General features: G+C 48.0%; 1 protein-coding gene and 1 long non-coding RNA gene across 8 annotated transcripts in view; both read right to left on the bottom strand.

The window, feature by feature from the left end:
* DLGAP2 (DLG associated protein 2) overlaps positions 1-15,341 on the bottom strand; it is a 791,131-nt gene that overhangs the window by 438,386 nt on the left and 337,404 nt on the right. The gene's annotated exons all lie outside the window — the stretch shown is intronic.
* LOC131506321 (uncharacterized) lies at positions 9,559-12,530 on the bottom strand. Its single transcript, XR_009258865.1, has 2 exons — positions 10,848-12,530; positions 9,559-9,980 (listed from the first exon to the last, which is right to left on the bottom strand). It is a non-coding gene; the product is annotated as an uncharacterized LOC131506321 (long non-coding RNA).

Raw genomic sequence — 15,341 nt, 5'->3', positions numbered from 1 at the left:
GCTGACTCTGCTCACAGAAGCTGAGAGACCAGATGGGGGCCAGGAATTTGCCTCATCGCCCCATGTGCTGTGCCCTCCTGCTTGGCCACATAACCCCAATGCGGAGACAAGCTCTTGTCTTGCAGAAGAAAAATGACATTTCCAGGTGCCCGAGCCACAGAGGGCAGCTGTGCGACCAGGTTCTAGGCAGTGGGGAGCAAATACAGCAGTGTGTGGAATGTTCCAGAAGTGATCAGAGGCAAGGATGTGCCATCGGGGACATGGATGCGGTGACCACAGCTTGGCCACATCCTGGCCCACTGGGGCCACATGGATGAGGGCCACTCCCTCAGGCAGCAGCACAATCAGTGTCCACGAACAACTAACGTGCCCAGGCTGGGGCGTGTGAGTGTAAAACTCGATGCCTTCGCTACTGTTAAAATGAGTTTTCCCTCACAGCCAGCTAGTAAGGGCAGCCGGTTTGACATGCGTACCTAGATTCTACATGTATGGATGAAAGCCCCTCAGTGATAAAGTGCGTACCTAGATTCACCACGTACAAGCGAAAGCACGTTGGCTTAGTACTTCTGACATCACAGCATCCGACAACCGAGAATGAGTTACAGAAACAGTGATTATTTGTATCTCTGAGAAACAGAGAACTGACATCAAACCTGCTAGGTACTGCCACATACGCTCTGAAAATGTCTTCCAGTCAGGGAACAAATGCCAGGGTCCTAGTCATCCACCCAGGGAACTCTGGGCCTCTGAATCTCAGGAGACACTTTCCTGGAAGATCTGTGTGACGTAGTGATACAAATTACAGCAGTCCAAGGTATATGTGTGCGTGTGAACGCACATGTGCACGTGTGTGAAAGCGTGAACGAGCATGTGCATGTGTGTGGGTGTGCGCTGTGTGCATTAAGTGTGTGCAAGAGTGTATGTGAGTGTGGGTGCACACGTGCGTGAGTGTGCAGGTGTGTGTGCATGCGGGCAGGCATGCATGTGAGTGCGTACATGTGATAGCATGCATACATATGTGCACATGAGTACGCATGTGTGAGTATGCATTATGTGTGTGCATGTGTGTGAGTATCAGTGTGTGTGTGTGTGTGTGTGTGTGTGTGTGTGTGTGTGTGTGTGTGACTGGAGCGCTCACCCTATTGGTGAGCCGACGTGGCCCCGTGGGGGGCCGACGTGGCCCCGGGCAGTCTTGGCCTCAGCGCCTACGCCCATTCTGTGCGGGAATGGAGAGTAGCCAACCCCCCACTCCTTGTAGCTCATGTGGGGCCGCATTGCTGGGCTTGGAAAGAGGCAGGTTTGACAAATGATGGAAATCACCATGAGGAATCGCCTGACAATCTTGGAGAGGCAAGATTCATGTCTCCAAAACAAACTAAATTCAGTTGAAAAATGCTCCGTTTGTACAAGAATGTCAGAAGAGACTGGAAGACCCCAGGCGGCACTCAGGAAACACCTGGAAACCCGCTGAAGACGCAAGCCGAGCTCTCAGGACGGCACAAGCACCCCGCACGCAGCACTCCTCACGTGCCAGGGGCCACAAGTACCCACGTGATCCTTCGCGGAAAAGACGAAAGGCTGTGACTTTCCATGACAACATTCATTCAGACCTCCAGACCTCCTCCTTCTGTGGTCAGAAACTTTTGGATCCCAGCGGGCTTGCTGAACGTAATAGAAACGGTCATGGAACTGTCCTTCCATGGAGGCAGAGAACCCCCCACGGGTGGAAATGCGTCTGCGTACCTGGGGCTGCCTTGCACACTCACCCCACCTTGACGTGATTCAGCTCTATCAAAGGTGGCCAACCCTGACCCGAAGGGGAAGCATTCACACTAGGGGCGATCCAAAACCAGGTGGCATATTGGCGCCCTTTGAACAAATCCATTCTTAAGTGTCATAAACGCAGAGTAATTGGGCCCATGTAAAGGTAGGGCGTGCCCAAGTACAGCTTTGATAACCTCTGTTTACGCGTCGGAGGCAGAGGGAGAGCAGGAGCAGCTTCTCTTTGGACAGTCGTCTACTGACCCGGCTTGCCTTCAGCAAAAGCTGAATATTCTAAATATCTACGTGATCCTAAATATGTCCTCGTATTAGACAGGACCAGTTCTAATGTCACTTATTGGCCTTTCTGCTGGAGTGTGTTCAGCTTTATGCACCAACAGGGGGAAATTCTGATTTCATCTGCCTTCTTTACCTACGATCTCCATGCCATTCACGTGTTCTCACCGCCACCCAAGCATCTGTCGCTGAACCAGTGCCTATCTTCCTCCTGGCACTGCGACCATCCTGCTCCCGTCACTGGCATTTTCTGCACGCATCACATCAGAGGGAACCAGGCAAAACTTCTCGAGCAGAATTTCACATGCTGATGTTCCCGGCCTTCCTGAGGGGGACACATGCCGCTCTGGGGGCACCCACCTTTAAGAAGCGTCATGAAATATGGCCAAGTGCAAGAAAGCTGACAGGAAGCGGGGAAAGACTGCATCTGGAAGAGCGATCAAGTGTACACTTCGGAACAGCAAGCTGCAGTCAGGCAGACCCAGCAAGTGAAGCAAACCACTGCTCATGTCCACGGAGGACCCGCTGGTGTCACAACGAAATAGAGGAGAATGGCAGCTGTGATTCAAGCCCCGCAAGTGTAACACAAAGGCTAATGAAATGTGGCTTTACTGCGGACACCTCTCGAGAGCCAGGACTGAAGACTGGCCACCAGCCACCAGTGCCTCCTCGGCTGTAATGCCAGGCAGTGATCGTGTCCCCGAGCCCCAGAGGGCAGAGGTCCCTGGTGCCCCCTGATGCCACTACATTCTGCTCTGTCACACCTGCTGGGATCAACATCCCTTTGCCCTATGGTCCAAGTCCGTCTGACTCCTGCTGATCTTCTTACACACAATAGCAGGGGCTCAAAACTTAAATATCAAAGAAGCAGAAGCAGTAGGATTTCAGAGAAGGCTTTGCTTTAAACTGGATATTTCCAAATCATAGCAACAATTGATAAAAGTGAACTACTCTGGATCCCCCCACTCCGAAGGACGATGTCTTATTATGCATTGGAAAAGGAAAGAAAATTGCAGTCACAGAAGAGAGAAACAGATTCGCCATCTATGAGAATCCAGCAGCCACGTGCATTTATAAGGTTTAAGGTGTCTTCCAGTGAGGAGTGCCCCGCAAACCTCTATGATATCAAACCAGATGGCTGCGTCTGGACACTTTAAGGACTGAATGCATCAAAGCAATGTGCAGGGTAATTACCAAGTCATTCGATCAGCATAGAAAATGCACGACAACAAAGCAAATGAGAGCAATCCTGGGTTTAAAGACACAATTCTCACTGTGGACCTGGTTTATCAACTTCCCTATTTTCTCTTGACCAACACCTGCCTAAGACATCTGGACATATTTGCCCCCAAACACATCTATCAGAACATTATCTTTTTGCACGTTCCTCTGTTCTGATCAAAACAGCAGGTGTGACTCACCTGTTCGATGAGTTATCTCCACATGACGAACTTCTCTGATTCCAAGACAAGGCAAAGAAAACTAATCAGAAGAAAATGGACTAAAATACTCAACTAAGCACATTTGAACTTTCTGGTTTCCTTTTTCTGCTTCTTGCTTATTTCTTTCCTTCTTTTCTTTCTTTCTCTCTTTTCAAAGGGTATTTTTTTTAAAAGAAAACAAAAGAAGAAAAGCACAAGAAGACAGGATGGCTGGTAACATGGAGCTGGCCGTGTGCAGGGAGAAGACAGAGAAATGTATGCAGTCTCTCACCAGTTGGACATAATTTCATACCACTGACATCTTTAAACCTTGTGTTTATCAAGATTTCACTCTGGAGTTTTATCATTGAAATGGATCTGAAGAACATTACTCTGTTTTTTAATAATTACGACTGTAAATGTGTGCTATTAAGCAGAGCTAATGATGTTAAAATAATGGTAATGGTCTGGCAAACAAGAAAAGCCTAATTTTGATGGATTGGTTCTCATTAGAGTCACATTCCAAAATGCCTGTGAAAAGTTAAGATCAAAGATCTCAGTTTGCGACCTTCACTTACTATTGTTTGATACTTTCACTCATGAGCAAAAAGAAAAGAAAATGAAGTGTAGGCTAAGTAATTCTGCAGGAACCAGACGTATCAACTTTTCTAGAATGACTCTGTGGATTCAGTTAGTCGCGGAAGAGGGTTTGGTGATAATCACACAACTGACGGGCTTTCCGCTCTACACACGGAGAGAGTGAACTAATATGTTCTTTGCTAATTAAATCAATGGCCATAAAGGAGACAGACAGCGTGTTGTCCAGAAGCCTGGCCTGACCGTCTTTAAAGGCCCGAGGTACACAAGTTCTGCTTTAGACACTGCCAAATCAGAGGCTTGATTTTTCCTTCTAAAGAAGATGGTGATGGTGATCATCTGAACGCATTCTACATTAGGACCAATGTCTGTCTGCTGAGACAGAGAGGCACCAGCTAGTCTGGCTAATGTCCCCGTGACCCTGGAGCCTGAGCAAGAGGGGCCCCTGCCCCTCAGGCAAAGAGGGGACAAGAGGAAGACAGCCTCAGAGCAGAAAAAGGAAGCATTTTGTCCAACACAATACTCTTGAAATCAAATCTTCTAAAAAGAAGTTTGAGAATGAGAGTCAAGGAGGTAAATTTCATTTTTAACTTTCTTTAGAAGACATGAGTTTTTGGTGAGTGCCAAGTATATTATCAAAGAAAAATGTTTGAGTGGGCATGCATCCATACTTTAAAGACATGCCAATTCACTTACGTTGTCATCTCAGAAGCAAAGGCAGAGCGAGAAGGACGGCCGTCCCACGCAGGCACACAGGCCCTAAGAGACAAGCAGTGATGGAGGCTGGCTGCCGGGTTTTGGATGGAGCCACTCATGCATGTCCTCACCAGGGAGAAAGCTGGTGCTGTGTGAGCATTCAGTTTACAAAGACATAGAGAGATGGGTGACGGACCTCTTTGCCTCTCAGCTTCAGATCTGCCTGTCCTCCTGGTCACATCCTCCTGCAAACCCTTCCTGGATGGAAGATGTCCAACATCCATCAAACACTTCTTGTGCTCAACCATGGCCTTGCTCACTGCTGTGTATCTCACATGTCATTCAAAGAATGGTGTCAAGGGCAAGTAGCAGAAGATGCCACCCCAAAGTAGGACTGCAGGGGTTTGGGACACAGCACCCCAAAAGTTGCCACTTGGGTCTACTGGTTATTTTGAGCTGAAGATGCTGGAGAACCAGCAGGTGCCTGGAGGGGCTTTCTCTGAACAACTCCCATCTGCTTGCACACAGACTGCCTCCCCCAAGGAAGCACTTGGAACCAATCACGTCCCTGGAGTCTAACCGGCTGGGAGGATGGACACTTGTCACAGGACCCACCCCAGACTTTGTCACATGACTCATGGTCTGTCCTGTGTGCCTACGAAATGTGCACGTTAATAAACATCTGTGTTTCTCTCCTTTGTCAGTCTTGTATTACAGGGATCTCGGCCAAGAACTCAGAAGGGGAGAGATAAAATTATTTTCTTCCCCGCAAGGGAAAAAAAACAGAAGACATGGTTTCCTGTTTCACCAGAACCAGGTAATAGAATACGATAGAAATCATTCTTATTCAGCTTCTGAGACTCTATTTTATTCCATTTGAACATTTATTGTTTCTTTGAGGCGAGATGATTCATTTACTTTTGCATTCTTAGTGCTCAGGAAATAAATGGTGCATTCCAGGGGATAGGTTAGGAATATATCACCATTCATATATGTTAAAAATAATATTTACATAATAAAAAGACACAAGGGCAACTGAAACATATTTTGAACAATAGAAAATATTAATATCAACATTTTACAAAGAACTGTTAGAAAACAGTAAAAAAAAAAAACCCACTAACACTGTGATGACAAAACAGTTAAACGTTTGCAAATAAAATTTACAAAGGAAATATAAATAGCCAGTAAATATTTGCACACGCATGTGCCTCTCTAGGAAACAAAGGGATGCAAATTAAAACAAGATACAATTCTCACATTTTAATTTGGGAAAGTTTAAAAATGAACTACAATTTAAAGCTAGTGAGATTGCAGTAGAAAAAGTGCTCAAAAATTTCTCAGGAGCATCATGTGTTCAAATAATCAGAAAAGCAATTTGTCTTTATAGATCATGAGCCTTAAAAATGTTTGTGACATGGGGCGCCTGGGTGGCTCAGGCGGTTGAGCGGCCGACTTCGGCTCAGGTCATGATCTCGCAGTCCGTGAGTTCGAGCCCCGCGTCGGGCTCTGTGGTGACAGCTCGGAGCCTGGAGCCTGTTTCAGATTCTGTGTCTCCCTCTCTCTGACCCTCCCCCGTTCATGCTCTGTCTCTCTCTGTCTCAAAAATAAATAAACGTTAAAAAAAATTTAAAAAAAATGTTTGTGACATTTGACCCCGTAATTTTACTCCTAATAGGGCATTCTTTTAATAAAATTTTTAATGTTTATTTATTTTGAGACAGAGAGAGAGCAAGCAGAGGAGGGGCAGAGAGAGAGAGAGAGGAAGAGACAGACAGAGAGTGAGTGGGGGAGTGTCAGAGAGAGTGGGAGACATAGAATCGGAAGCAGGTGCTGGGCTCTGAGCTGTCAGCACAGAGCCCAACGTGGGGCTCGAACTCACAAACCATGAGATCATGACGTGAGCTGAAGTCAGGCACTTAACCAACTGAGCCACCCAGACGTCCCTATTAGCTTCTGATAATTTAAAGATGACTCTGGCAACTCTCGGGAACGTCACCAAAGGTGCAGCCGTGGGACGTGCCAATTACAAGTCAAGAGAGGAAAGAGATGCCACAATAAAACCAAATCTCGATTAACAGAAAAAAAGGAGGGGAAACAATATAAAATGGGTAGTGCAGAGTATGAATCCCCAGATGGCAGATTGAAATCTGAGCAAACCAGGACCTGGATTTAATGTAAGTGGTCAGACCAGGTGAAGATAAAAACCAGCATGTGTGCAGAGAGAATGACTTAAATATAAGAACAGATGGAAACGATGGAAGGAGATACCCTCTGCAAATACTAACCCCAAGAAAGCGGATACATACTAACATCAAAGTAGATTTTAAAGCCAAAATCACGGGCAGAGATAAGAAGGGTATCTTGTAATGACAAAAGGGTGAATCCACAAGAAGACAGAGCAGTCAGAACTTGTATGTCTCACTACAGGACTTCAAAATATAAGAAGAGAGAAAAAGAAATACGTCCAGGTAAATTTGACAGATTAAGTTCACAGATTAAACGAAAAACACCACAAGGATTCAACCGACACATCGGAACAAGGGGATTAATAATCTGGAGCTGCTGACAGTTGCAGAGCCCTGAATCCAAGGATTAAATAACTCCACTTGTAAGGGACTGTGCAGAACAATTGCCAGAACTGTCTGTACATGCTGAACCTGAAGTCAAACCCCAGCAAACCTCTGCGACCGAGGACTCAGAAGACGCTCTCCAACTACGGAGCAGCTGAATGTGAACTTGGTTATAAAAGAGCTAACAGTAAACGGACAATGAGGCAGAAGGAGGTAGTACGCTTCTAAAACTTCCTAGCTAAAGAAAGAGTCAAGTGGAAATTAGAAAACATTTTGAGTAGAAGCCTGGGGAAGTCTACACATCGAAACTCAGGGGACACAGCAAGACTGAGCGCCAGAAGCGTCCATGCCTCCAGGGCGAGCTGCACCAGGGACAGAAGGCCAGGCACCAATGGCTTCTTGCAACACCACAGGACGTTAGCCTAGCAGATGGAAACCAAAAGGAAAGTAATGGAGATAAGGGCAGAAGTTAAACAGAGAAAAACAGTGTCACGAAAATTCAACCAAGTCAAAGAATCGTTATTGTTTAAAGGCTAATACAATTCATAAAGCTCTGTTAGGTTTAATCGGGAATGAAACAAAAGAGGGCTTTTTCAATGTGAGCAACTGTATGTCCCAATCTGTAAATTAACTGAATTGGAAAAATTCCTTGGAAAACACAACTTACAGTAACTGCTATAAGAAGAAATAAAAAATTTCTTTTTTTTTTTCAACGTTTTTTTTTTTTTATTTTTGGGACAGAGAGAGACAGAGCATGAACGGGGGAGGGGCAGAGAGAGGGAGACACAGAATCGGAAACAGGCTCCAGGCTCCGAGCCATCAGCCCAGAGCCTGACGCGGGGCTCGAACTCACGGACCGCGAGATCGTGACCTGGCTGAAGTCGGACGCTTAACTGACTGCGCCACCCAGGCGACCCAGAAATAAAAAATTTCAACAACTCTGTGTCCAGTAAGGAAATTAGATCTGGAATTAAAATCCTTCACCTAAAAGGATCACCTGGAGCAGATGGTTTCTCCAGAAATATTTCCAATGTTTTAGAGAATAAATACTCCTGAGAGTTTGTGTTTGGAGGTCAGACTAACATTCATTCCAAACAAGGGGGTTAAAAAATGAAATCAGGCAGTTGTGTTATGAACAGACAAATGCATCGTAAACTTTAGCACGCAAAAGTAGTAAACAAAGGGGCGCCTGGGTGGCTCAGTCGGTTAAGCGTCCGACTTCAGCTCAGGTCACGATCTCGCGGTCCGTGAGTTCGAGCCCCGCGTCGGGCTCTGGGCTGATGGCTCAGAGCCTGGAGCCTGCTTCCGATTCTGTGTCTCGCTCTCTCTCTGCCCCTCCCCCATTCATGCTCTGTCTCTCTCTGTCTCAAAAATAAATAAACGTTAAAAAAAAATTTAAAAAAAAGTAGTAAACAAAATATTACCAATTATTATGCAGTATTTCAAAGGATATAAAAACACCACAAAATATTGTATTTATTTCAGGAATGCAAATTTCATTTATCATTCAAAAATCAATCAATTTAATACCATATTAAAGAATAAATTGGGGTGTCTTGGGGCTCAGTTAGTTAAGCATCTGACTCTTGTCTTCAGCTCAGGTCATGATCTCACAGTTCGTGAGTCTGAGACCCACACTGAGCCTGCTTGGCTCTATGCAAGGCTCTGCTTACTCTACCTCTCTGCCCCTCCCTGTTCGTGTTCTCTCTCTCTCTCTCTCTCTCTCTCTCTTTCTCCCTCCCTCCCTCCCTCCCTCCCTCCTTCTCTCTCTCTCTCAAAAACAAAACAAAACAAAACAAAAAACCCAGAACAAAAAATAAAAATGATATAATCTTCATGACAAATAATAGATAAAATTAGATTTATGATACCGACTTTAAACACACCAGAACTAGAAAGAAGTTTTCTTCACCTGACAAAAGGTATATACACACCCTACAGAGAACATCATGTTTAATAAAGAAATACTGGAAGTTCTCCACCCCTAACTGAATTTAGGAATACGACTTGGATGCCCAGTGTCACCACATCTATTTAACATGACCCTGGAGGTCCCACTGGTACAATAAAGCTAAAAAAATGAATAAAACACCTGGAAAAAAATAAAACTGGCATCTGCAACCAACTTACTTTGGATGTACAAGGTCTAGAATATGTCCAGAACAAATAAATTAGAATAAATTAATAAGTGAATATAGCAATGTTACTAGAAACAAGATTAATGAAAATTTTATTGTTCTGTAACAGCAATAAACAATTGGAAAATTCCGTTTAATCTGTATCTTTGAGAAACTGCCAATCCAGTCCCCGTGAATTATTCTTTGTAAACTAAATCTCACATGGAAATGCAGAGCGGCGAATGGAAAGGCGTCCACATAATGGGCTGTGCTCGCTCTGGCTCTCCCACAATTTGCCCCCCTGGACACTCAAAGTCCTTTTCTTTTGTCTGGTCACCTCTGTACAAATTCAGTGCTACTTGTTCAGAGCCAGCTTGAGCCGGGTTCCCCGCACTCCTCGAGTTTTCTCTGCGCCCCTGTGTGCGTGATTGACACACATGGTTACTGACTCCTGTTTGCGCTGCTCTTCCTGATCTGTCTTCCGTCCATGAGGTATTGGAGGGCCCCAGCCGGAGAGCCTGATACAGGCAGAGAAAATATACTTCCCTCCCTGACACGGACCGTTTGGACATCCTTCTGGAAAAGGAACAAATCTAGACCATGACCTCACTCCCGTGTGCACACACACACAAGCACACACACACACACACCAGAGCCCCAGGTATATCACAAATCTAGATATAAAGGTAAACGGTAAGTTTCCAGAACACAACAGTAATGCGCTGGGGCTACATTGCACTGAAGAATCCAGACCATCAAAGATGCTGTTAGAACAAACCCCACAGAGTAGGAGAAGATACGCGAAAAATGTGTCCTTTAAAAGGTCTCCTTTCTAGACTAGTTTAGAAAAAATCAGAGAACCTATAATAAAAATGGCAGGAGGGGTCTCAGTTGGTTGAGCATCTGACTTTGGATTTCAGCTCAGGTCATGATCCCAGGGTCATGGGATCAAGCCCTTGCATCAGGCTCTGCAATGAGTATTGAGCCTGTTTGGGATATATTTTCTCTCTCTCTCTCTCTCTCTCTCTCTCTCTCTCTCTCTCTCTCTCAAATTAAAAAAAAAAAAATGGCAGGAGATTTGCAGGCATTTCCTAAAAGAGGCTGTCCTGATGGCCAAACGACAGAAAGAGGAACCCGATGTGACTGATCGTCAGGGAAACCCATCTTGCAGGCACAGTGAGGTGCCATTTGAGGCCACCTGGAGTGGCCTGAACGGCAAGGTTAACATCAGGCACTGGTGAAGGGGTGGGCAGGGACTCCACCCTCTGTGTGCAGGAGTGCACACTGACCCCGTGAGTGTGAAGCCTGCCGGTGGGACGCCTCGGAGCAGGACGTGAGGACGCTGCAGCCCCACCCCCACCCACCGCAGAACGCATTGGACTCACTGGAAACATGCAGGTGATAGGCCCAGCAGTGCTGTTTGCCAGAGTCCGAAACCAGGAAAACAGGCAGAGGATAAGGAGAAGGTATAAGGAGAGGAGGAAAGGAAAAGGCATCCAGTGACCTCACAGTGGGTGACAAGGACCAGTGCAGCCACACGCCTACAAAGACACGAACAAGCCGTGTAGGATCTCGACACAAGGAGGCTCACACGGCAAACAGCAGAAGCAAACAGCTGTGCCCAAGTCTGTGCTTGAGGTCCCCTGAGGCTGGGAACACTAAACTGACAGGAGACGAACTACAAGTGGCTACTCTTGGGGACGGTGACCGGGGGGTGCTGATAAAGTTCTATCTTATGGTTCACACTGTGCATACATGGCTGTGTTCACTTTATCAAAATTCCTACGTCCATAATCTGGATGTTTGAATTCTTCTGTTGGCCCTTTTACTGGAACATTTACTTGAGAGTAGAGACAAATAGAAATGTAAGGTAGAAAAAGAGAAAAAGCTACATTTGTTCAAAACAGACCACCTGTGAGCTGTCACAGAAATGCTTTCCTAACACAGTCTGCAGACATCTGAGCTGGAACGCCCCACCCCTCTCTGGGACAGCGACGGAAATGCTGGGAAATCACATGAACGGCGTGTCCAGGAGAGACACGGTGCGGAATTTCAAATCATTCCTTGACAACAAAAGACCTTCAGATGACGTCTGTATTTACAACAGAAAGGAAAGAAAAATGGAAGCAGTGGAAATAAAACTATTTGGACCTAATTTTACTGTATCTGTGTGGGAAAGAGACACTCATAGGAAAAGGGTCTATTATTCTATAACGTCTGAAGCTGGCCACAGGGATAAAGACAGGGCAAAGACCCTGTACTGTGTTGGATGTGAAATACAACATCTGGCCCAAGGAATACACAGACTCGGAAGAAGCGCTTGGAAGTGGAGAAAAAAACGTCTCGTGAAGGTTCACTGTAATCTTTATCGATCTCGATAGCCTTAATAGCGTCTGCGTTTCCTTACAGCGTCCTCTGAAACACAATTCCACCAGACCTCACCTCAGAGCCTCTCTGGCCCCATACACAGTAATTTTACCTCCTGATTTGTTTTTCTCTTTAATCATCCACTCGAATGCTCCACTGCACTTTCTATCTGTTTTCGGAGGGTGTAAGTTTATATTCATTACCTTCATAAACGCCTTCCCGGCACATGGCCGCAAAAATGCGCCCCGCTGGAAATAATCTCCCCTTTTCTCTTTTTGCCTCATCTTTACTCTTCCGTGACCTCCTTCGTTAATTTGCTTGATATAATTGCTCCTGTTCTGGGTGTCTAGGAAAAAGCGTGAATGCTGGCGATGCTAATAACGGCTCCACAAAATGCCTGCACGAGAATACTGCCCCAGTGCTAAGTCCTCGGGAATTCTTTCTGATACCCTTGCGTCTCCTCATCCGCTCGGGTCTCCGTACGGCACTGGAGTGGGCCCTCCGAGGTAGACCACTTCAGCGTAAGGACTATTTCGAGCTGAAGGGAGACGGGAAGTACCAGGAAGAAGTCAATCATGGGGGATGCCGCAGACCCTTCTCGGCCGGAGAGGAAGTAGCACCGACGGAATCCACATAACGCACCCTGCTGAGCGTGGCCCTCATCCCCCACCACGTCTGTGTGTACTTGCCTTCCCACCGTTTGTGACCCCGGACACCCAAGGTCCCCTTCCTGTGTGTTGTCACTTCTGTACAAAACACTGGTGTTTGTTCAGATGCGGCTCGAGCCGGATCCCCACCCGCCCTGTGCATCCTCAAGCTCGCATGATCCCGCGTGTGAGCAACGCGCGTGTTAATAAACGCCTCTGTGTTTTTCTCGCCAATCTGTCCTTTGTCCACCTAATTTGCCCCTCTCAGACAGAGGGTAGGAGAAAGAAGGACGTTTTCCTGCCCTTTGCAGGCCCTAGTCGCCGAGCCGGGAACTGGAACAAAGCTGGATGTGCACGCAGCTCTGCCACGGCGCTCTCGCTGGCGGGTCCAGAGAGGCCACACGGGAGCGCCGGGGGCTGCGGGATGGTGAGAGGCAGGGCCGCAGACAGTGTGCCTGAGGAGACACAGGCACGCGGTGTGCCCATGAGGCCACACCCATGGCACAGTGGTGGGAAGGCGCTGGTGAGGGAGAGCAAGCGCCCGGAGTTCCCGTCCCGCTGCAGGCGCTATGATCTGAGACCCCAGGGACTCTCAGCAACACTCACATGTCACCAGGACTTTCGCTGAGATCGACGGCATACTTACTTCCTTTTCTAATCCCGTAATCACAGACGCCACACACTGGATGTCTGCGTCCCCCCAAATTCATATGTTAAGCCTCCACCCAAGTGATGGTGTCAGGGCAGAGGCTTTGGAGTGATGAGGTCATGACAGTGGAGCCCCCACAATGGGATTAGTGTCCTTACAGAAGAGCCCCCAGCCCCTCCTCCACATAAGGATGCAGGGAGAAGACACCGTCTGCAAACCAGGAGGAGCCCCTCACCAGACCCCAGATCACTGGCACCTGGATCCTGGGCTCCTAGCCTCCAGAACTGTGAGAAACAGAGATCAGTGCTTTATACGCCGCCCCAGCATGTGGTCCCCCGGCTGTGGTCCCCTAGCCCAAGGTCCCCACCCAGCGTGTGGTCCCCCAATGCATGGTCTCCCAGCTCATGGTCCCCCCAGCCCGTGGTTCCCCCAGCGCGTGGTTCCCCCAGCCCGTGGTCCCCCAACCCGTGGTCCTCCTAGCCTGTGGTTCCCCAGTGCATGGTCCCCCCATCCCGTGGTTCCCCCAGCACGCGGTTCCCCCAGCCCATGGTCCCCCAGCCCATGGTTCTCCTAGCCCGTGGGCCCCCAGTGCATGATCCCCACAGCCTGTGGTCCCCCAGTGCATGGTCCCCCCCAGCGCGTGGTTCCCCCAGCCCATGGTCCCCCAGCCCGTGGTTCTCCTAGCCCGTGGTCCCCCAGTGCATGATCCCCCCAGCCTGTGGTTCCCCCAGTGCGTGGTCCCCCCAGCCTGTGGTTCCCCCAGTGCGTGGTCCCCCCAGCCTGTGGTCCCCCAGTGCGTGGTGCTCGGTTATGGCAGCAGTGCTCTGACAACTAGGTACACGTCCCCTACAGCTTTAGGGACACAAATCTTGAAGCAAAAACACGGTACCTTGATGATGATATGAAGTGAAAGAATCACAGTGCTGAAGCCATGGATTAAAAACAGGAACTCGGGAGGTTTGGAGACATGGTCAGTCCAGCCCACCCCCGAGAAACACCCACTGAGGGTACTGTGCTCCACCACGGGGGTCAGAGCCTCTTACAGAAACTTCCTAGCCTTTCAGGTGCCTGTGTCTGTGCTTTCACTCTCATAACATCGTGTGCAGGGAACAGTGGCGGAGAACAGGCGGGGTAATTTCCCCTGATTTACTAAGGAGGAAGGCACTGGCTTAGAAGGTGGGGAGAGCAGGTGTCTCAGGGGAACACAGGGCTCCGATGGCCTGTGCTGGGCCCCGCACTCTAGCCGTCATCCCCACTGGCTCAGGGAAACAGACCCTTGCTTCTAGCACATCTCCACATTTCTGAGGAAAAGCTTCCAGTGGGAAGGGAAGGACCATGTGGAGGGGAGCCTGGCCTGCACATCCCCAGCCCCTCGCCTGCCAGCCTGTTTCTAGAGGAAAGTGCGGCTGTCCACACGTCATGGCATCGGGGCTCCGAATCCCCAGTGCACCTGCCGCAGGCCCAGCAGCCGCCCGGCCCCCGCGGGACAGGCACACAAGCGTCTAAGCCCCCCAGTGTCCGGCTCAGGCCATTTGAGGGCCTGCAGAGGGCCCCGGCCCCTCACCCAAAAGTCCCTCTGCGCCTGGAGAAAAAGGCGCTTTCCGCCATCTGCCCCGCGGCTCCAGCTCCGAGAGTGGCCGGCGGCATCTCCTTACGGTCCTTTGGCAAGAGGTGCCCTCCCAGACTCGTCCTGAACAGCGCAGGACCCCCCACCAAAGTCAGCAGAGAGGACTATGTGTCTGGGCACCTGCTCTGCCCCCGCTCTCTAGGCGGGGACTTGCTGAGCAAGCCTACTGCTGTGGTGGTTATTACATTTTAAATTATCAGGCATGGACGGCTCACAACCCATGGCTTATTTATTGTACTTTTTTTCATAAAAGAAAGAAAAACTTGTATAACCTTTCAACTTACCAGTGAACTGCCTTATAATTCTTACTTTTATTATTCAGTTAATACAAATCTCTATGGCAACCCCCCTGAACTTCAAAGATCTTCAGAGCCTTAAATTTAAAAAAATAATAAAGCTATTACTCCAAGGTTTTGAAAAGCTTCCTTGTGTAGGATTATTGTCTGAATTGGGACACCACGGCAAACGAATTACACGCAGAGGCAGAAAGTGGAAATGTGTGTATCTCCTTGGCAACGTCGAATTACTTGTGATATACTTTTTTGAATCTTTTTTTTAAATGAAAAAAAGCTAATTATAAATTCTTCTA

The sequence above is a fragment of the Neofelis nebulosa genome, chromosome 3 (genome assembly GCF_028018385.1).
Source record: "Neofelis nebulosa isolate mNeoNeb1 chromosome 3, mNeoNeb1.pri, whole genome shotgun sequence".
Lineage (NCBI taxonomy): Eukaryota > Metazoa > Chordata > Mammalia > Carnivora > Felidae > Neofelis > Neofelis nebulosa.
The sequence above is the reverse complement of the archived record's forward strand: the minus strand, read 5'-3'. Positions and strand labels throughout refer to the sequence as shown.